Source organism: Perissodus microlepis, chromosome 7, assembly GCF_051167445.1.
Source record: "Perissodus microlepis isolate ML-2025 ecotype Zambia chromosome 7, ASM5116744v1, whole genome shotgun sequence".
NCBI classification, from domain to species: Eukaryota; Metazoa; Chordata; class Actinopteri; order Cichliformes; family Cichlidae; genus Perissodus; species Perissodus microlepis.
Window position 1 is genome coordinate 32,244,967 of NC_140467.1, and position 23,100 is coordinate 32,268,066.

Here is a 23,100-nt window from a genome sequence, read left to right on the forward strand (position 1 = left end):
CTTCTTCTGTCATTCTGCCTTCAATTCAATTCAATTCAATTTTATTTATATAGCGCCAAATCACAACAAAAGTCGCCTCAAGGCGCTTCATAGATACAGAGAAAAACCCAACAATCATATGACCCCCTATGAGCAAGCACTTTGGCGACAGTGGGAAGGAAAAACTCCCTTTTAACAGGAAGAAACCTCCGGCAGAACCAGGCTCAGGGAGGGGCGGCCATCTGCTGCGACCGGTTGGGGTGAGAGAAGGAAGACAGGATAAAAGACATGCTGCGGAAGAGAGACAGAGGTTAATAACAGATATGATTCAATGCAGAGAGGTCTATTAATACATAGTGAGTGAGAAAGGTGACTGGAAAGGAAAAACTCAATGCATCATGGGAATCCCCCGGCAGCCTACGTCTATTGCAGCATAACTAAGGGAGGATTCAGGGTCACCTGGTCCAGCCCTAACTATATGCTTTAGCAAAAAGGAAAGTTTTGCCTTTAGGACTCGTATTAATCCAACCAAGTTCTAACATCTCTGCCTCACCCTGGTCACTCAGAGCCCCATGCAAGCCTCCATCTTAAACTTTATCACCACCACTGTCTACAATCCACAGTTTCTATATTCCCCTAATATTATACTGTATTATAACACATAGTTGTTCTGATAAAAGGATCAACACACAACACAGTCTTAATCCATAATCATCTTATTCTTGTGTGTTCTCTATCAAATCAAACCAGTAAGTGAAGGAGAGACATCATCATTGCCTTACTTTAGACCTCACAGGAAGTGATGGACCCCTGTATGACCCGCAGCACCTCCTGGTGCTTGAAAATCTGCAGCTCAGGGTGGTGTGAGTTCACAGGGTAATGAACTGTAATCAAATAATCACAATGAGATACTCCGAATCCAATTAGTCCGTATCAGCACAGACAGTAGCTACATTTACATGGAGAAAATTAAATCACAGACACACCAGGTCTGGGAACAGCACATATGGGAGCATTTAGCCACGGATGCACAATAATGATTCAGAGAAAAGGAAACGTAATAATGATATCTCACAAGTTAAATAGGCAAAACTGTTTTAAGTTAGGGCATTTCTTTAACTCCCTTCTGCCAATCACTGAAGAAGTTAATGAAGAAAATACACTGTCAGAGTGTGCATGTTTGTGTGTGCTAAAAATATATCCTAAATGAGAAATATTCTACAATAATGTCTTTGTATTTCTAATCTAAAAGTCTTTTCGCAGTATACTGACCAGAGACTGTTAAATGTGAATGAATTTCAGCTACCTGGAGCATAAATGATATGAAGTGGGCGGACCACAAGTGGACCTTTCCCAACTTTGACAAAAGATTTAAGGTCGATGTTCATCCAGCAAAGACCTGATACAGACCCGAGAGAGCCATCTGGCCCTGCAGTTGAATTATCTACTGTTCACTGAAGCCTCATCAGAAATAGTCTCAGTGGGAGGGTGGCTGTCAAAAAGTCATTCTTAAGGATGGGAAGCAAGGCTGAGGTATGTCAAATTACACAAGAACTGGACTGAAAATCAGTGCTGACAGATCTTATAGAGTGATGAATCCAAAAGTGAAATATTTGGTTCAAATCATTGTCGATACATAAGTAGGAGGTCAGGATAGAGGTACAGCAGTGAGTGTCTGGAGCCAAAACACAGTTCAGGCTCTGTCATGGTTTGAGTTTGCGTTTCAGCAGGTGGTAGAAGGATCCACCATGAAATAACAACTGGAAAGTATCTGGCAATTGCTTGATTTTTGATTTTTTTGTTTTTTGTTTTTAATAGCATAACAGTGATCCCAAATATACTGCCAATAAAGTGAAAGCATACATGGATCAAAAAAGCACAGAATGAAGCCCTATCAGTAATGGAATGACGTCCCCAGAGGCCGAACCTCAATATTATTGAAGCAGTGTGGGATCATCTTGACAGAGAACAGAAGAAAATGCAGCCAACATCCAAAGAAGAGCTTTGGATGTCCTTGAAAAAGCCTGGAGAACTATTCCTGAAGACTAAAGAAAAAATAACTACAAGAAAGCTTGCCTCAGAGAGTTCAGGATGTGTTGAAAAATAAGGATGGTCATATCAAATATTGACTTTCAAGCTTGTTAAAATTGCACAAAGTCTGCTTTATATACTGGATTTCCATATATGTTTGCATATGTTTCAATAAATCGCTGCACCTATTTCTAATTTTTCTAGCAAAGCATTTAAAAATGAGAAATCGCTCTTTCGAGTCTTTCGAACAGTACTGTATTAGCTGAACATGCAATATGACACGTATAAATCATTTTCAAAGAAAAAGGAACCCAAAAGGAAACGTCAGTGTGGGCTTGAAATAGGCCAAACAACACCCACACTGGCTGGAACATGATGCTCCACCAAGAGTAGGGGTGTAATGGTTCTGAAACCGAGACACGTACACGGGCTGTCTGAGCTGCTGCCACATTTGGTAAGCTCTTATTACATTAGTCATCAAGGCGTTGATCATAGCTACATGTTGTTAAAGTTAATTGCAGCCACCCTGCACAAAACAGTGAGACTATGTAACAAAAACACATCAGGGGAATTACGTGACAACCATGACTGAGAAAAGGAGGGATTCCATTATTACTGTAGCCAGCTGTAGGGAGCTAACAGTAACCAAGCAGAGACTCTGTTAAACCATTTAACACGGGAGCACAATTTGAGAAAGTATAAACAGCAAGTATTTCATATATAGTATAAATAACAGTGGTTGGTAATGTGCATTATGTAATGATATGCTAATTAGCCATGTGATAATTTTGTTTCGCTACTTAGGCCTTGGAGCACTGTTCATACCTGGCATGAAAGCTGTTTAATAATCATTCATAAAAAGGGAAATGTTTTTGTTTATTTAGAGGGGTTTGAGAAGAGTTACGATAAGTTATGAACCAACCTAATCAACAGCAGCAGGACCTCATTTCTTTCACTTGTGATGGACCTTGTGCCTAGTGCAGATTGTTCACTTGGATCTACTCAAGCATTGGATATTGCAGTAGTATTACTGTAGACTCATAGACTACAGTAATATCTGACCAAAAAAGTAGTGACCAAGTGTACACTTTGTCTCGTGTACACAGAGATAAGTGTACCACAAAGACTTAAAATTCATGGTCCACTGTTGGTGCTATAAAAAAAAAACACTGGAGAAAATATTTAAAAAAACAAGAACAACTAATGAACCACTGGAGGCTGAAAATCAACACAAAATATTTCTGAAATCAAGGGAACAGTTCATCAGATCACAGATCGGAGTGACTTCTGTCGTCCTGCGGCAAACAGAAGCTATGCTTCATCTTTGAAGGGAAAAAGATGTTTGTTGTCTTTCTTTCCTCATCATTACAGCATTACTATCATGCAACTAGTGCTGTTTGTAATGAGCAAAACCTGCATTCGCTGTAAGTCCCACAGAGCACAATTAAATTCCTAAAATGCAGTGTGATGTGTATTGCAACGCCACCTCATCATGCCTCGCAGGAGTTTGTTATGATAACTTTTTCCTGAGCGCACGAGGAGTCCACATTCCACAGGCTGAGCGCTCCTCGGACATCCAGACAGGGGTCCTCATTAGCAATGACCTGTCTGTTAATAGCTCTTAATTTCACATGAGCGTAGTGACCTTTACCACATTAAGGGTCACAGGTCACAACCTAGTGCTCGTTAGCTCCGTGAGAGGACACTGGTTACATTTTATATCCTGGTGACTGAACCCATAGTTGTGGCTCATACTGATTTGAAGAGTCTTTCCTCCCTTTGAGTTTATCCAACCCTAACACTCAGCTCTTTTTAGAGCCAAAGAGCCTCCAGGGGGAGGGATATGACCCCACGCCTAAGCCAAGGACTTTAAACAAGACGACACACTGCTTTTTCTTCTTTTTAACTAATTTATTCCCTTCATTAACCCTTTAACCCTCCCACCCCCACCTTTGAGCCTGCACGTTCTCGCTCAACAGCACTGTTCGTACTCCATAGACTGGTCCATCACTTTAGTTAGGTCTTAATTATCTTGACAACAACTTGGATCAGTTGCAGACAAAAATGTGACACGAGCTAAATTTCCATGCAAATTCCACCGAAATATTAATTACCAGAAAATATAACCCATAAACCTTCATCCACTTTTCCTACCTTACTCGGCAATCTGTGAACTGACGGTACTACATGCCCCTGAGGCAAATTTGGAATATTAAGCTATATAAATAAAACTCACTTGAGTTGACAGATAGTCCCCAAGGGATAAATACTAATGAGTTCTCCTTTAGTGCTACGATTATTTTTAATTCACACTTGAATGCCTCGATGTCTTTGGCGTGTACAGGTTGAGCCACTGTAGAGCATCAGAATAAAAGCTCTAAGCACAACATTAACAGACTGCATTATTACCTTTTAACTCGCTAAGTGTTTTAGACTTTTTAAATACTCTGCACATAAAGCTAATTTGAACATTTTAGAAATATGTTTCTGCATGCCTGGCAAATCTAAGGCCACAATTAATACTTTAGTTCCTGTCTCTTATCCTCCTCACTTATACCTTGTCTGGCATCAGGGTAGTTTTTTCACTTCTTGCCAGGTTGTTTTCCCAGTAACTTTAATTGTTCCAGCATCAACCACTTCAGCTGTAGCACACGGGCCAGGGATAGCTCAGTAGGTAGAATAGTGGCCGCATGATCGGAAGGTTGGGGGTTTGAATTGTTGGGATGAAATAATCTGCAGTGCCTCAATAATGCTATGCTTTTTTAATAATAAGTGTTATAAAGGTATATAGTGTAATATTAAGTGGACACAGCCCTGAAAAATAAAGGACTTAGACCATGTGTCCTTGGGGAGTAGAAAGCTGCAGACTCTCGCTCACGCTTGCCTGGGAAAATGTAGATAAGAGGGGACCATCTCTAGTGGAAAGTTACTGAGACACTGTTGTTTAGACTAGAATGAGAAAGCTTCTGTAATAAAACTGTTAGGGGCACACCGCCATTTTGAGATCCGCGGCAGCGTGTCTCCCTTCTTGAAGTAATAAAGTGTTAAATAGTCTATTGAGCAGTGTTTTGTCTTCCATCAGATGCCTCTGAGGAATCAAAAGAACTCAGTGAAGTGTTGATATTTACAGAATCCACTGAACGGCTACCCTGAGCAAGGTACCGCCCCTACACACTGCTCACCGGGTGCCCAATGGCTGCCCACTGCTTCACTGAGTGAATGGGTTAAATGCAGAGAGGAATTTCCCCACGGGGATCAATAAAGTATACTTTATTATTATTAGAGTGCTGTACTCTTTCTGTTTCTGTGCAATCAAGCCTTCACTTTTCCATCTGAATTCATACTCGGTGGCAGAAAGAATGGCTCAGTGAAAGTGAGGTTAATAGAAAATCAATCAAAAACATCAACAGCCTTATTTATTTTAGTATTATCATGTTCTGTGTTCTTGTGTTGTATTTCTGTTTTCTTAACTGCTTATTCAGTTCAGGGAAGCAGAGGGCCCAGAGTCTGTCCCAGCTGTCACTGGACAAAAGGCAGGGACAAGATGCCAGTCTACTGACATTATTGATGTTTATATTCCTTCTTGTCTTCATATTTTTCATACTTTTTCTATGTTGTTGTCTTCCTATGTTTTGCTTGTTACCTCCTTTGTTTCGAGGGTTTTTTTTTTATATTTGTAATTGGTTTTAATTATTTCTCTCCTGTACTTTTACTCCTATGCACAGCTCCCAACTGTTTCCTTTTCTTCAGTCAACTGTGTAAATTGTCGGTTTGTCTTTTTTTCCCTGCCATGTAGCTAACCTGTTTTCCAGCCTGTGCCTTACTGCAGTGGTCTCCAACCCCCGGGCCATGGACCGGTACCGGTCCACGAGTCGTTTGGTACCGGGCCGCGAGCAGTTGAGGCTCGGGTGTGAAATTTATGGTTTTCAGGGTTTTATCGTTATTTTTTATCGTTAACTCTGATTCCTGGGCCTTTTTCTGTGTTATGAACAGTGTTGGTCAAGTTACTTCCTGAAATAAAGTAATCCTAGTACTTTACTGATTACTTATTTTCAAAAGTAATTAGTTACTTAGTTACTTTTTAAAACATGATTTATCCCCCAAATAGGTAATAAAGCTAAATAAATAGATCTTTCAGCCCAATTCTACTTTTTCTGCATAATCCATCATATAAAACGTAATCAAATGAAAAAGTCTCTTTTTAAAACTTGTTTTATTAGTTTTAATCTTTTAACTTTATGCATCAAGTAAAAATTAAATTATATGCAACATTCTCTGACTGGAACATTTAAACCTATTTTCTGCACATTCCAGCACATAAAATAAAATAGTTTTTTGTGTTTACACTCACTCTTTCAAATAGATGCAAGTAAAACACAGCAGAAAATAAATAAAATCAAAGACTCAGTGGTCCTGTTGCTCTATTTTCACCTGTATAGCAGGAGTAGGGCAGGCAGAGGTTTACCCTGGTGCAGGTGTGCCGCAGCGGTCAGTGGAAGGATACGGCAGAATTTCACATTCCAGCGGCAGCGTATTTGGTGCTTGCTCGGACGTTTAGGGGTTTTTTCGCTGTAAAAAGAAGTTGAGCAGCGGACACTAATGTTTTTGTCACTTTTTATGGAATCAAACTCAAAGTAAGGTCAGTACTTCCACGCTTTAAACGCTGCACGCTCATACTCTCCGCACTCGTTATATTATCCATTGTTGATCTGCACACAGCTGTTGCCACGAACGTCGCACTCGCTTACGTCATTGTCATGAGACATTCTCGCAAAAAAATCACGGTTGTAGTAACGCAGTAACGCAGCGTGCTTACGGGAAAACAACAGTAATCTAATTACCTTTTTTGCAATTGTAATCCCTTACTTTATTCGTTACTCGACAAAAGGAATCGGATTACAGTAACGCGTTACTGCCCATCTCTGTTTATGAATGAATCTTATTTTTTGATAGCGGTACTGGATTAATTTTGTTGTATTTATCCTCAACACCTTAAAGGCCGGTCCTTGAAAATATTGTCGGACATAAACCGGTACGTGGCGCAGAAAAGGTTGGGGAACGCTGTCTTACTGATAACCTGAATTTAGTTTTTCCCCTTGTTGGACTTTCCTGCCAACTTTGTGTAATGCTCTTTTGTTATTATCTCTCATTAGCAAGATATTTTTATTGTTTGACATCCAGAAATCAGTGTCTTGCATTTAAGTTCAACTGTGAGTTCTTATGACAGACAAGTTAAAGCAAATACTTTTTGCTTTTGTATGCTTTTAAAATAACTAATCAAGTTTTAAAGATGTTTGGAAAAAGTAAACATTTCTTTTTAAAAAAAATAAAAGCAATATGGACAACAACCAAAGTAATGTTTGTTTGGTTTTTTTGTGAGAATCCAATCCAAATCCAATATTTAGTTAATCCATGAATCAATCTCTCTTCAGTTTAACATAGTACCTACATTGAAAGGGAGCTTAGTCGTTGCATATTACATACTTTTTACTATAAAGTAAAGGAGTGATTATTTTTCCTGCCAGGATTGAATAGGTGAAGTATCATGCTGCTCCTTGTGTGTCTTGGATTATTCTGAAAGTCCCAAGAGCATTTGGACTTTTCCACATTATGTCATCACAAGACTTGTGGGTGTAACTACAGAATCTGCAAAGGTGGAGATCAGGCCAAACAGAGGTTTTCAAATACAAATAGAACCAGGAATGTAAATGCTAAGCTTGTGTTACCAAAAACAAGCAAGCAGGAGGGCACAGAGTTCTGAAAAATAAACCTTTCCCTGGAATTTTATTAATGTTTCTGTTATGATTTGGTCAAATAAATGGCAGATTAAGTTCAGTGGGGAGAGAGAATGAGAGTCAGAGCTGATTACAATGTTCTTGGTAAGTTTGTCTTAAGCAGGACGGGATAAGAGACGTGATTATGAAAAGAAACTACACTATACTTTTACAAGAAGGACACATCACAGATCCTCCAGTTTTAATTGTACTTTACATGCTGCTTTATGGGCTACTTTAACTCTGGTACATTTAAAAAGGGAGGTGTTACAGATTATACTCCACAACTTTAATTTTATAGCCACAGTTAGCAATCAGTGTTTATAATCCAAACATTTAGCTTGTAAAAGCTCAGTTAATTTAAAATTTTATTGTCCCACTTGAGTTCTAAGACAAATTTCCCATTAAACAGAATCATTATTAGTGAAACAGCATAAACTTCAATTAAAACAATAAATATTAACACATAAATAGAAATGTAAAAAAGAAAAAGAAAAACAAATAATCCATTTTTGGAAAAAGGACCTACAGCGGGTGCAAATTAATAGCTGGTGTGAAAATTAAGAGATTTTATTTCACATAATAAAAAGGAATGGTTCTATCAAATGCATCAGGCTTGGGGGAAGCTTTATTTCTAACTATTGAGGATGGTATGTCAGCAGAAATTTTAATGGCTCTTTTAATAAAATGGTATGCATTGTAGTAACATATATCATGTGCTGACTATGCGGCTCCACAAGCTTGATTTATCAGCCAGTCAGATTCAAAGAAACAGTTAGCCATAATTAGCTCGATAGCTAATGGCTAGCTAGCCAGCTTTGACCATCGTCATGTTTCTAAGGTTTACAATTTTTATTTTGAGATGGATGTGTTGCTCATGTGTTGCAGTAAATATGAATCCTTTATGGATCCTGGTGGTTACCTTAGCTTAGCATGGAGACTGGATGAAGCAGGAGGAGAAACTGATAAAATCTACCCATCAATGTTTTTCATTTTGGTATAATGTCCTATGTCTTGGTACACAAGAACAGTCTCATTATAATTCATTCATCACTCCATTTAAAGCTATTTTCAGCTGCTGCCTTTATTTACAAGGGGTCGCCATAGCAGATAGCCCAAATGTTCAATTTGGCAGAGTTTACACACCGTATACACTTCCTGATGGAACTCCCCTGAGATTATCGCTTCCTGGGATAAAACCAGGGATCTTTCACTTCTTAGGCAAATGTGTAAAGTACTGCACAACAGAGCCACTCTATGAAACAGACAAATGAAAAGAAATGCCTCCATAAACTGTCTTTTCCTCGGTGTTGGGCACCACATGCTGCAGGAAAGGTTGTAATGAATCTTATTGTGCAGTAAAGCTAACACAAATGTCCTTTAGGCAATTGGTTTGGTTGAGACAACTCAAAGGTTGTGACGTATGCCAGACCAACACAGAGGAAGGTTGGCTGTAGATGACGACATTTGTGGAGGAAAATGGGGTTTGATTGTCATTTAATATCACTAAAACACAACTGTCTTAGAGTTGGATTTCAGCAACTTGATCAATTGCTGTTCACCAAAGAATGCCAGAGGACAGTTGGTGGTCGTAGTAGGACATTTTTCATTGTGTTTTTCTTTGGATTAAAATGTGTTTGACTCCTTAAGATATCTCCTACGATATCTTGCCGGAGGTTTCTTCCTGTTTTTCCTTCCCACTTGTGCTTGTTCACAGGAGGTCATATGATTGTTGGGTTTTTCTCTGTATGTATTATTATGTTGTCTACCTTACAATATAAAGTGCCTTGTGGCGACTGTTGTTGTGATTTGGCGCTGTATAAATAAAGTTGAATTGAATTGAATTGTTGAACATGGTTATCTTGTTAGATCAAATATATCGTTCATTATTTGATGATTTTAAATGAGTTCCTCATAACTATGGATAAGAGTCCTGCTTTAAATTTAGTTCTCTATGAGTGACAAAACAGAAACAGACTAAATAGGAGACTGATGTGGGTGGCTGATGTCAAACTACAAATGTTCACAAATACTAAAACAATATCATACGATCACCTCAGGGCCTGCCAACGACGATGTCAACGTGGGCAAACATACTGAGTTGTCTATCAAAGCCTAATAAACAAGAGACTTAAACACACATATGCATGTCCACACGCACACACACAAACACAGAGATCTCATCAGCTTGGGAATTGATGCTGACAGTGGCTGCGCATCTCAGTTGGTGGTGTGACGAGAGACAACACACTGTTCAAAGACTGATAGAGAACATGGTTTTGCATACTCACTGCTCATATTAGTCCGAGCCCAGTAACACCTCAGCACGGCAGGCCAATAACACCGCTAATGATTTTTGCAGATGCAGGTGGTAAGATCATTAAATATTGTGACAAACAATGTTCATTGTGTTTAATGCGAGTGCATCACATATCATCTTCAAACTGTTTTGGGGATGAGAAAGATAATAGGAAAGGCTGTTTTCTAATTAATGAGCCTGCAACAGCAGTTGAATATATGGGATTAGTGATGTAAGGCTCATTGTAATAGCTTGTAACAGGTAAATTAATCACAAGGGTGAATTGTAAAATTGCGAGTGCCTATTTTCGTTGCAGTTTCTTAGTTTTCTCTCAGGTCAAATTGATAATTCTTAAAACACTGTATATAATTTCTCCTTAACGATGCACAGCACTTTATATCTTTTTTGCCCATTTATTGTCTAAGACAATCGCTCCATTCACTGGTTTAAAGCAACCTGATATACTACTTAAAAAGAACAATAATAACATATCTATTCACATTGAATTGTTATTTCTGCCAAAATACCATCATTTTAATATATCATCCATTTCTTACATTTGCAGTACTTTTGTGGTTTTATATTGGCACCTGATAAAGTAAAAAGCATAACTTCTAGGGATTCAGATTGTGGAGGTGATATGTGGGCGGCTGAAGTTTAAAGGGGATTTTTGTGAACCCTTGATCGTTTGTGTTGCACCACATCTGGATGAAATTTCTTTTTAAAATAAAAAAAAGTTAACTCTAACATTTAATAATCGCTGTGTTATTCAATTTTTAGTTATTTTTACTCTTGTGCCTGCTGTGTTCAGCCATCATCATGTTTACTGTTAGTCTTCATGGTGTTTCTGTGTCTTCATGTTTCATTGTTATGTCTTTTGGTTACTTCCTGATTTGCTTTGGGTGTAAGTTGTCATGTGTCTCTGTTTTCACTCATATATGTAGAATTAGATTACATGTTCTGTGGTCCTCAAACAGCATCAGTGCAATTATATGTGACATGTCCCAACGCTTTGTTTTATTTTAAATTTATATTTATTTGTAGTACCTTCAAAAGCCTTGAGCCGTACATCATTTTTTACATTTTGCAGTCAAGGAGTGAGAGTGTTTTTGAGCAGTCATTCTTCGGGCTTTTGAAAGTTCTTTTTAAGATTTTCTTTGGACATTTTTGCTTTTTCACTCATTTTCACTCCAGTTGTTGTACCTGACCATTTTTCAGAAGATTGTTATTTGTTTGTTAAGCCACATAACACTGACCTATGACTGATTCAAACATAAAAAAGCACCCAAATCAAAGAATGAACCAATGTTGTGTCTGTACATAACACACAGCTTAGCAAAGAACTCATTTTAAATTCTATCTTTGGCCTTGGGCACTTGTCACTAGCAGCCTGTCACAAAAAAAAAACATGATGAAGACAAGATAAAGAGTGGTAAACATGATGACACAGATGGCTAACATAGCAGACACAGGTGTAAAAATATCATTTATTCCCATTTCTTTAGTGGCATCTATGAAAAATGCCAAAGTTAATACAATTTGACAGGCATAAGAGAGTATTTTTGCACCAACATGGTGATTCCCAAAAGGGCTGTTGAGCTCTGCGGGAACTGGACAACTGGAAGATGAAAGTCAGGCCTAATGAAATAATCAATCCAAATAAGAAATTTTTACTTCAAATCATCATCAGTATTTACGTTAGAATTGTACAAACTGTCTCTGCCTTATATATAAATGGGTGGAAAAAAAATGGGAGTTGAATTCCAGTCTGCTGGTCAGATGAGAAGTTTTAACAAAGGTCTTGGGTAAGTTCATATGATCAATCTATATCTATGTAGATAGCAAGTGAGAGAGGTGTGTGTGTGTGTGTGTGTGTATGTGTGTGTGTGTGTGTGTGTGTGTGTGTGTGTGTGTGTGTATAGTCCTTTTGCTGTCTTTCAGTCTGCTCTTTTGTGAGTTATCGTCATGTTTTTCAGCCGCACTTCTGTTCCTTGGATTCCTGCTTTTATTGTACCACTGAACTGAAAGTTTTAATCAGCTTAGTGAGCTACTTTTGGCTGCTCCCTTATTCACGAGGGGGTCGCCACAGCAGGTAGCTCAGCTTTTCCTTTTTTTGTTCTTTCTTTTACACCAAATGCCCTTAAAGTGTAATTTTGTTCACCATACCTGCACTTGTATCCTGTATTTGGACCCACATTTGTTAAACCCTAACACACAGTAGTCTGACATGCAGCATATAGATTTACTACGATATCAGTATTTATGTTGGGGCCTTGATTACAGCAGCCCAGCAAATGAAAATGTAGCTCGGACTTTTCATGATGAGAAATTAGCTTTGCCTCAGCTGCTTTTACATTACTGCTAAATGAACAATAGTTTTCCAGAGCAGACTCCCAACTTGGAAAGCCAAAAGAAAATCACAAGCAAGTGAAGAGACTCCATGACGTCTGAAAATTGATGAAGGATGTAAGAGTGTTTGGTTTTCTGGAAACTGAACAGTGTCTTCTGAAACACTGGAGATACTGCGGGGTACAACTATGCTGTAATAACTCAAAGCACGTGGTTATAAATGGGGGTTACTGAGTTGAACAACTGAAGCTCAGTAGGCCTCAATCTATGAGACAGCGCAGTAGATAACAGACTCCTCTGTGAGACATTAATGCATTCTAGCTCATCATTAAATGAAAATAAACATTTGCATGTATCTTTGAGTTAATCATTTATTCTTTAATATCTCCTGTTTTGTCATGTTGCTAAAAACCAGCTGATTGAAAAAGACCCCTCTAGGGTAAAGGGTTAACTTGGTGCAATCTAATGATAATTGTACAACATAAAAAGAAAAAATTAAAAACAATCCAAAACAATAAAAATGGAAAACAAGACATGACGCAGCCAAACAAGTAAATTATTTCCATCTGAGACTGATGGGAGGATTCATTTACCCACCACTGTGTGATTAAAATTGCTTTGCATCTACTGGCAGAACAATAAAAATCATTTTCTTCCTTTTTACAAGTGTTTCCAACCATTATGCAAAATAATGTCAGTGCGGTCGTTAAAAGAAGTAAAACATCATATGACTGATTACATCTGTGATTCTGGAAATACCCGAGCAAAGAAAAGCAGGAAAGCACATGAGCTCAGGAATTCTTTCAGTATTAGAACAAAGGCTTTGGGACTTAATGTGGGCAAAGCAACATGACAGCAAATCCATCTGTCGTCACAGGGTGTCCACGATCGTTTCACTTCAAACAGTTTTCAAGTGGAAAGAAGGCAGCGACAGAAAATTTAATTTGCCTTTACTATAAATCAGAAATATTAAAGCCACCAGTCTAAAGGCTGTGCAAAGATGACAGACCAGACCTGATCTGTTTTAACTTTTTTGCATAAAGAGAGAAAGCTCTCTTCACACATGAAACATATTTAAATGCTGTAAGCTTAAATTTACAGCATGCTTTGAGGAACTTTATCTTGTTTCAAGCATGCTGTAAATAGAAGAATCAGTGAAAATGTGTCAGTTCGATACAATTTGAAACCGAAACTCTGAACGTAACCTACTCCAGACCAGGTTATCTAGCCCAGGTGGTGACCTATCCAGGTAAAAAGAGAGACATTTTTGTGCCACTCAAATGTCTTTGGAATCTCAGCATAGCTGCCAACCCATTTTATCTACTTTTATGGCACATTCCTCTGTGTGTGGTACACTCATCAGAAAGGTATTTACTTAGGACCTGGATGAAGGAAACCAAGAGCTATTTTCAATAGGTGTGAATACAACCGTGTGAGTTGCCCTACGTTGGTATAACTTTGGAAACTTCTTCTTCTTCTTCTCAGATCGCCACAGCTGACCATCTGCCTCCATAAAACTCTATTCCTGCCTCCTAACACTTTTTTTTCCAAACCATCTCAACACTGTCTCTAGCTCGACCTGAGTCGTCCCTCTGATACTCTGATTTCTGATCTTCAGCTGGGCTTCCTTTTTGCCAGTGCCACTGTCTCCAAACCACACACCGTAGGGGCTCTCACTATCATCATGCAAAGCTTTCTTTTAACTCTTATCACTATTCTTCTGTCACAAATCACATCTGACACATCTCCACCCCGTCTATACTGTCTTCTTCTTGACCGCAGATATTTAAACTCATCTATCTTCATTCCCAGTACCTCTCGTAGCTTCACTGTTACACTTGTCTCCTTCTCATCACACACACTTGTATGCTGTGTTTCTTCTGACTTTCATTGTTCTCCATAGTGCATACCTCCACCTCTCCAGGCTCTTTTCACCTGCTCCCTGCTCTCATTACATGTCACAACGTCATCGTAGCGCTTAGAGACTCCTGTCCTGCACCACATCTCTGCCACTCCTTCTCTTGCAGTTCTTCTTTTGGCACCCTATTATATGCTTTGTGTAGAGCCACAGGGTGAAACTCCTTCTGACCTTCTCTGTATTTCTTCATCAACACTCTCAAAGAAAACATTGCATTTGTAGTGCTCTCTCAGCATGAAGCCACACTGCTGCTCACTGATCATCAACTCTCTCCTTAGCTGAGCTTCAACAACTCTTTCCTATAGCTTTGTGGTATGGCTCATCAACCTTGTCCCCCTGTAGTTACTACAGCTCTGCACTTCACCCATGTTCTTGGAAACCTGTTACGTCCATTCCTCAGGTATCCTCTGAATTTTCAAGAATGTGAAACGATGTGGTTAGACTCCACTGCCCTTTCTCCTAGGCTTCTCCATACTTCCACAGGTTTGTCATCTGGACCAACTTCCTTTATACTCTTTATTCTCTTCATGGCTACCCTTTCTTCCGCCTTACTGATCCTCTGCACTTCCTCATTCACCAGTTTGCCTCCATCCATCCTCCTCTCTCTACCACTGCCATCTATCCTTCTACATTTCTCTTCTTAATACCATACCAACACCACCTCATCACCACTGTTTCCTTTACCGACATGTACACTGAAATCGCCTTTCCAGCTGCTCGTTACGCTCTCTACCACTTCATTTGGCTTATTCCAGAATTCCTCTCTCTCTTATGTCATCTAACCATTATCTTATCTGACACTCTCCTCACATCCACTAACTACAATCACCCTTCCCGCTTCCTTTTTCTTCAGCCAGCGATAGCACACTAGCGCTCTGTTGGCCAACATCACCAGAAGCACTTGGCCAGCAGGTTGTTAACCCAGGTCTCCGAGGTCTCGACTGCTTCAGTTTGGAAATCATTCTTAATGAGAAGAATGACATTTTTGTATTCTTTCAACACCCTTCCTGATGCATCCCTGCCCATTTAGCTGGTCTTGGGAATGGCAGTAATAGCACACTGGCTTGCGGCCCCCTCCATGGATGGGTTTAACTTGGAAGCTACATCTCTCTGAATTACAGTCTCTGGATTCTATGGATCAACATATTTACACAGACAACCAAAACATACAATATGCTTAGATCATTTAAAGTGACAAAAGAACCCAATCAAAGAACCCAGACAGCATGTGCTCTTGATTATTGGGGCTATAGCTAACATGCTGTCATTTGTTTGGATGCATCAGTCTCTAAATTTGACCCTTAAGCTTAGAAGGTATTAACATATTAGACTATAAGTAACTTGACACAGTGTAGGAATTAGAATAACATGGCAGGTATACAGTCACCTTCATTTAACGAGCACCATCATTACAGTGGAACTGAAAGAGATCTTTTACTGTGTGTTTAGAAATGCAGATAATGAGCTGGAGTTGCTGGCACTTCCCACTTCCCTCTAGCTACAGGAATGATGTTGAGTGCATGCGTGTACATCTGAGCACACGTGTAACGAACAACCTTCACCTGCTGGCTGTCAGCATCTTTTTCTTATTGATAATCCTCGTGTTTCTTTTGAGCCTCTGAGTGCAGGTTCCATTAAGTTGGTTTCAGTGTTGCTCGCATGGCCCATGCATGGGAGCATCCTCAGGCTATAGCTTGTATGAAGCAGAGTACAACATACCCACCTTGTTTCCAACACCAGTCTCTGTGGTACAAACATCCTTGTACACACCAGCCTCGCAGTTCAGCTTAAGGAAAACAGGTTATTATAATTATGCTTCTCAGGCATAGTTGGAGGACGCATAGCCTTTTATAGCAGTTCTTTTCAGAGGTCAAGCTCTAATCCTTCAGCCCACGTACAACAAAATGGCAGACACATGGTTAACAAGTAAAGAGCCAACAATGAGAATTTTCTTTTCCTGACTTAATTTTATATTGCAAAACTGTTACAAAGCCATGGTAACTATGCGTCATGTCTAATCTGCTCAGGTTAATGCATAACACAACACATATACCACCAAACTGGTGCCTTCTGACTAATCAATTGTTTAATAAGTATCCTGAAAAGCACCCCTGGCAGCAGTGAACTGGACAGTAGGGTCTACATTTCCTTGTCGTTCTTTGAGTATTAATAAGAATTAGAGATTCTCTGTTGCCTGAAAAAACTTTTATATCAACTTATTTAAATGTTCTGTAAGCCCTTGTATACGATCCCATAACAGGGCACCTAAATCTTTTTAAAAACACCCAAGCATCCTGGTTCCATTTATATTTGTTCGTCTCTTTGCAGTTCAATAGTTTAACACCAGTGGGGATAATAATAATCATCGCCTGCATCTCTAAAAATACTGATTTAATGAAATTTACAATTGTAATCTGTCAGATCCCTCTTTTCCTAATGATAGAGTTGTGAAACTAATAATTTTATTGACTAAAAAAGTCAGTATTTTTGCCAGTTTTCTATCCTGGCTTCAAATAGACTTTCTATACAGCACTTTTCCAGACATACTGACATTACAGACACACTTTCTTAGGTGCAGCAGCTGTGATGTTGTCAGTCTGCATTATGTGTCTACCCTCTTCATATTTTCTAATATTATATTTTTATCTTCTTTGTGAAACAAGCTGCTCTGCTGCAAGTAGACGTTTCTTTTTGTAGTTGGTCATGTGCTGCCAAAACCACATCTTTCATGTGAATGAGCTCTTAGCTAGAATTAGAAATCTTGGGCTGACTTATGAGTTGATAACCACCTTCGTGTGGGAGCTTAAACTAAATGGTGAAGCTATGTTATACCGAACTTGCTTCAGAGTGTTGAGCCTCCCCCCTAAGACAGTCTACAATATTGCATTTATAAATATAACCAGCTCTCAATGATGGCTGCCAAGGCTAATTGAGACACACTGTGATTATGACTTCAGCCACTGGATGACATAGCTGTCACTGCTATTGTGCTTTTGTTGTCATAATTCTGGTGCTGACACAGTTTTTTTTATGCCTGTTACACTGACTGTGCAGCATTGTGTATGTGCGCCGAGACACTGTGCTGGCTTTTCACTGCTAGCGTATTTTACTGTACTAGTTTACTGGTACCACATTTGTCAGTGTTCAAAACACACTACAGCTAGACAGATTCCTAGCACCACAGACTGAACCACAGCAGCAACTGTACTCCAAGTGGTAACCATATCCAGCCACAGCTTCACCTGTCACAGTCATGCAGAGCAGCTGCTGCCGTTTTATCACATATCACATCATCTGTCCTTTTCCATCGTATCTGCACTAAAGGATTTTTCTTTTTCCTGGCAGTCTGTTATAAGTGGGTTGAGCCAAACGGAAATGCAAGAATACTCCAGAAAAAACATTCCTATCCCAGTCTTTTGGAGACTTTATAGAAAACTAGCTAGCAACCAGGGAGCATTTAGCAGCTCAAAGAGGGTCAAGCTCGTACATTTCAGTGTTTTTTTTTCCAGACAAAGACAGACAACTGTCCCTTCAGCAATATAAACATTAAGCGGGCATTTTGTTTAGCAGACAGTCCTGTCATATCAGATAACATAAATTTTAGCTGAAAGTGTGACTAATAAACTGCCAACTAAGTGTAGGCCGGAGCACCATGTAGCTGCAGTTATTATTCTGCAAACATGTCAGGCACACACAAGTGAGCAACAATTAACGTTTCCCTCCAGATTCTGATCTGGAGGGAAACGTCTAATGTTTGGCCAACCAAACGTTAGAGGCTTCCTTAGATTATATAGTTGCTTTAAATCCCACTGTGTTCTTCAGCTAAAGGAACCCCTTTTTAGGCTAGCCTAAAAAGGCTGTAGTTTAGTACAGGTCCACAGTGGACCTTTTGAAATTTAGAAGACTGTCAATCACCTGTGCAGATAAAATTACATAGAAATAGAAGTCTCTGTCATGAAGGTTGTCGGTTGTAGGTTAAGGGACCAAAATGTTCCATTTTTCATTCTGTTGTCATCCCTTATGTGGCAGGTTTATAAAAGAAACTCAGGAGAATCTTCTCCATGGATGACATCTCAGTGCACAAATCCAGCCACACACTCAGACAAAAACTGGCTCATCCAAAGGACAAAACTCCCAAACACCAATTAAATGCTAAAGTGTATGCTGTGCAGTGCAGTGAGACGTGCTCAGACCTCTACATTGGAGAGACCAAACAGGCACTCCATGAACGCGTGGCACAGCATCGAAGAGCCACCTCGACAGGACAAGACTCAGCTGTACATCAGCATCTAAAGGACAAAGGTCACTCTTTCGAGGAAGCTAATGTTCACAGTTTGGACTAAGAGGCCAGATGGTTTGAAAGATGAGTGAAAGAAGCCATCTACGTCCACTGCTAGCAACCATCTTTGAACAGAGGGGGTGGCCTACGACACCTGCAATCCAGTTTTGAGAACCCTTCCTGGGCACCTTAACGCCCACTCACATCTTGGGTCAGTTGATCTCAGTAAGTCGCATGATAGGGTGAGGCAAGGTCTCACAATGGTTTCACCCAAAATCCCGGCTGATAATGACCCACACCCTTTTTCACACCTTGGCTCATGTGATGCGGCACATGATCAAAAGTTGGTCAAAGACTATCTTAAGAGAGAATGCCCACTAGGACTTAAATACCTCTGACTCTCCACCAGTTGCTCTTAGAGCTGAAGAACCTTCTCGGATGAGAGGTAAAACGTCTTCAAGAAACTTAAAGAAGTCCAGATGCTTTTCTTTCCAAGCTCCTTAGACTACCATGACCTGGATGACTGAGAACCTACACAGATGCAATCCAGAATAATTCTAAAACAAACCAATGAATCACAGAACAATTATAGAAAAAAAAACAATAATGAAATTCCACTAAATATTAACTAATTAAGTAGAGCTTGAGGACAATACTGAAAAGCATATTAAAAACTCAGAAAACAACATTAAACACAAAAGCCCAAAAATGACCCAACAAGACACACAGACCACAACAGCATCTGGTGTCTTCTAGCACTCTGTGCCTTCCATCTGATCCCTTTCAACTTGACTCATCATCCTTCCTGTGAGGAGGGTTTGGACCTCCAGTATGTTGTGGAGGGAGGGATACTGTCCAAAGGAATACTTCATTCCACACTCTTTAATCCTGGATGCTTCACTAGTTAAGGGAGTTCCACAAGGTGCATTCTGAGAAGTCCATTGGTGTGCCTCGAGGCACCCATCGAGAGAAGGGTGCTTTTGGTTATGGTGTCCGCAATATCTGTCCTCTGCCTTTTTTTAATACTCTCTCCCTTTCTCTCTGTGTGATCAGCCTTAGGCTGAGCCTCCAGCTGTGCACCTGTTCCCTTTTTTCTCTTCAGGTGCTGCGTGAAGAACCAGGTCTTCCACTTGTTTTCTGCCCAGCTTCACAGTTACGTTTTGGTAATTTTGGGCTCAGATTTGTGTTTGATCATGTACCTACACTGATGTCGCGTTTCCTTTTTTGTTTCCCTTTGGTGTGCTTTGGACCTCCCTGCCTGGAATACGCTTGAATTTTGGACTTTAGATTTTGGATTCTGTTGTTGGATTTCCTTCTACAAAAGACAGACTGGCTCCCACAAAAACTCACCTGACTGCCTCCCCACTCTCCACAGCCACACAGTCACATTCTTACTATGTACCATTACTAAGAAAAGTAAGCGTTCCCAGTGTGATTGTAATAAACATGTAATAAACATCCCTAACCTTTATCTCCTGGTCTGATTTGAGTATATAAGATGTAGTAAATCATGACATTTCTACATCTAAAATAAATTTAATGTTACAACATTTGCACACCTGTGCAGTAGGCTGGTGCTTGTCATCAGCATGTTACTGCAGTTTTTATACTTTGCAAAGCCACCCAGTGGGCTACATTGGACCGTTGTCAGGCCAACTCTTGTCCATTGTTACAAGTTCAACACTTCACATCCATCACTTATATACAGCATATGGTTGACATATGTTTCTGTATAAATATGTTAGCTTGAGGTCTCTCAGAAAAAAATGATTATGTATCTGTAAGTACAACATCTTCATTTTACAAATGTTATAATAATCACTATCAGGCCCCACAGTTTCCTCTGCAGCTGCAAATGCACTACACAACGCCCTACACAAACACAGATACTGTTAAAATGTATATATTTAGACTAATATCCACAGTCTGTGGTTCATAAATGTATCATTTTGCACCATGAGATCCTGTTGTCCTTCTGCCTTGTGTGTCATTATTATAGTCTGTGAAGCCCTATTAGGTTTCGGGTTTCGGGCCAATGCAAACTCTTAAACAGTTATTGGTGGCTGAAGTGATTCTGATCATCATAATATCACATTCCCTGAAGGGAAAAGGAAAATTTGATCTTTCATTTTTGGTCTCTTTGTTTTATTATCAGGGATTCGTTTCATTTTAGAAGGACTGACTGTTAAAACACAAACAGTGTGCTGAAAGGAATATGTTAGTTTGGGGAATATTACTTTTGTCCTCCAGAGCCAGAGCCAAAAAGACGTCTGGCTGCCTCTTAAGTCTCTACATTTAGTTTCAGTGTGTAAAATTCACAGTGACCTTAATGCTGTTCAAGGGTAGTAAAGAACAGAAAGATGTGAGGAGGACAGAGAAAAAGAAAAAGCAACCCTTTCAAAACAATAACAACAACAGTCTATGTTGCAATTATAAAGAAATCGAATCATTTTTTGGTAATAAAACACAGATCATTGAATTTTCTGTATATTGAATACATCATTCAGTTGTTTACAGTGTTGGCTGGAAATCTCGGTGAAGCCCGAGGCAAATGATATCAACCAAATCTAATTGCAGTCAGGAGTGAGCAAACCTGGAGTCCAATCAATGAAACAAGGTGTGTGTTACAGCTGCTTTGATTTATATAAAACACTTTAGGTTTGTTATTCATGAGAAGCATCTGCTGATGTGAACCATGCCTCTCTCAAAAAAAAAAAAAAAAAAGCATTTCAGAAGACTTTATATTAAGAAACTTTGATTTGCATAAAGGTGGAAAGGGGTTAGGAAAGTAATCTCAGAGAGTTAAGATATTAATCATCCAGAGTTTAAAAAACTGTCAAAAAATAGACTGTTTAGTTCCAAATTTAATCCTATTAAAAATATAGCCTGTGTCCAACTAAGATGACTTCAAAGGGCTCAAAGGAATCTCCGGAGCTGGTGGTGCCAGAGGAAAGGTCATGGCATCAGTACAGTCAATATGATTCATTCCAAGGGGACCACAAGTGTCTCCACAAAATTTAATGGCAATCCATTAAATAGCTGTTCTGCTTTTTCTACTTGGACCAAGCATCATTACCACATAGCATAGCTGCAAAAGCATGAAGCTGTGCTGGTTAGGAGAGTGCTGGTTCAGTTACAAGTGACACATTGAAGTGTGAACACAACCATGGATTCAGTGCCAATGGAAAGTCAAATAGGAGCTTAAAAGACCAACAAAGTCCACACTGAGAGGTGGAGTGCACGGTGGTTTCTCTAATCAAACACAGCACTCTCTCAAAAAGACACCACTATTAAACCCTATTAGACCGCTAATTATAAATGTTAGGTAAGGTTTTCATTTTGTTTACAGTTGTGGGTTGGTTAACTAAGCACACAACTACATGGTTGTGTTTAGGAAAGGATAACTGTTGGGGCTAGCCTGAGGTTGTTGCTTTAATGACAAGAGTGTTGAGTGAGATTCAAGAGTTAGGGGACCCAGCTTAGATCACCTCAGAAACTTATTCTGAACACGCAACCTGATGTGGAACTGGTCATGTTTTGAGTTTCAGTTTAAAATTACTCAACAACATCCTCTGCATGCTCTGCAATTCTAATACGGCTCCTCTGCCTAAGAAGCGCATGCATGTGCGTGCAACAAAGTTACATTTACGTATACAAACTGTATACATCACACTGTCATGGGAATCTGCATGCTCTCAGTTGGTGCTGCAGAAAAAGTTTACCAGCCAGTAGATTAAATTTCACTTTGATCTCTCCACATGTCACTAGGCTATGGGACATTGTCAAGCCTTAATGCACTGATTAGCTTAATGTTTTAAATGTATCAGGTTTAAAGTTTAACAGCTGTAATGTGCAGCTGTTATGCTTGAAATAAAGAGCGGCACTCAGAGGGCATTGAGTGGTCAAATAAAAATATGAAGCCACAAATTCACAGGACCTTCTGCCCATGTGGCACTCTTATCTTCTTTCCAGCAACTTTCTGATTTTTCCGTTATATTTTGCTGTGTTGAATGTTTTCACAGTAAAACGTGAATGAAGTACAATTCATCTGAAGCGCTCAGGGCAGGTGGATGCTTGTTGATTTAAAAAAAAGAAAAGCATGCACACACAAAGAAAATATGAGAAACAGAAGTATCAAAACCTAACTCTAACCATTCTACCATAAAATAAATTAAAAATTAAATCCTGGCTTCCTCATCTTTTATTAACTGTATAAGTAACTGTGGTAAGAAGAAAGTCTGTTCGACAAGATACTCTGAATCCTAGCCCATCCTCTAGAGAGTAAAACAATTAAAAAATAAAGAAAAAAAGGAGGTTACATAACTAGTATGCAAGCTGGCCATAAACTACTGGCCAGAATCAAGCAAAGATGGTTGAAATGAAACAATGAGAGCCATTCCCAAATCCAAACCTACCAGAATGACAAGCTGGTGACCCCTTAAACGAGCTGCAGAGATTAATGCTATGGTGC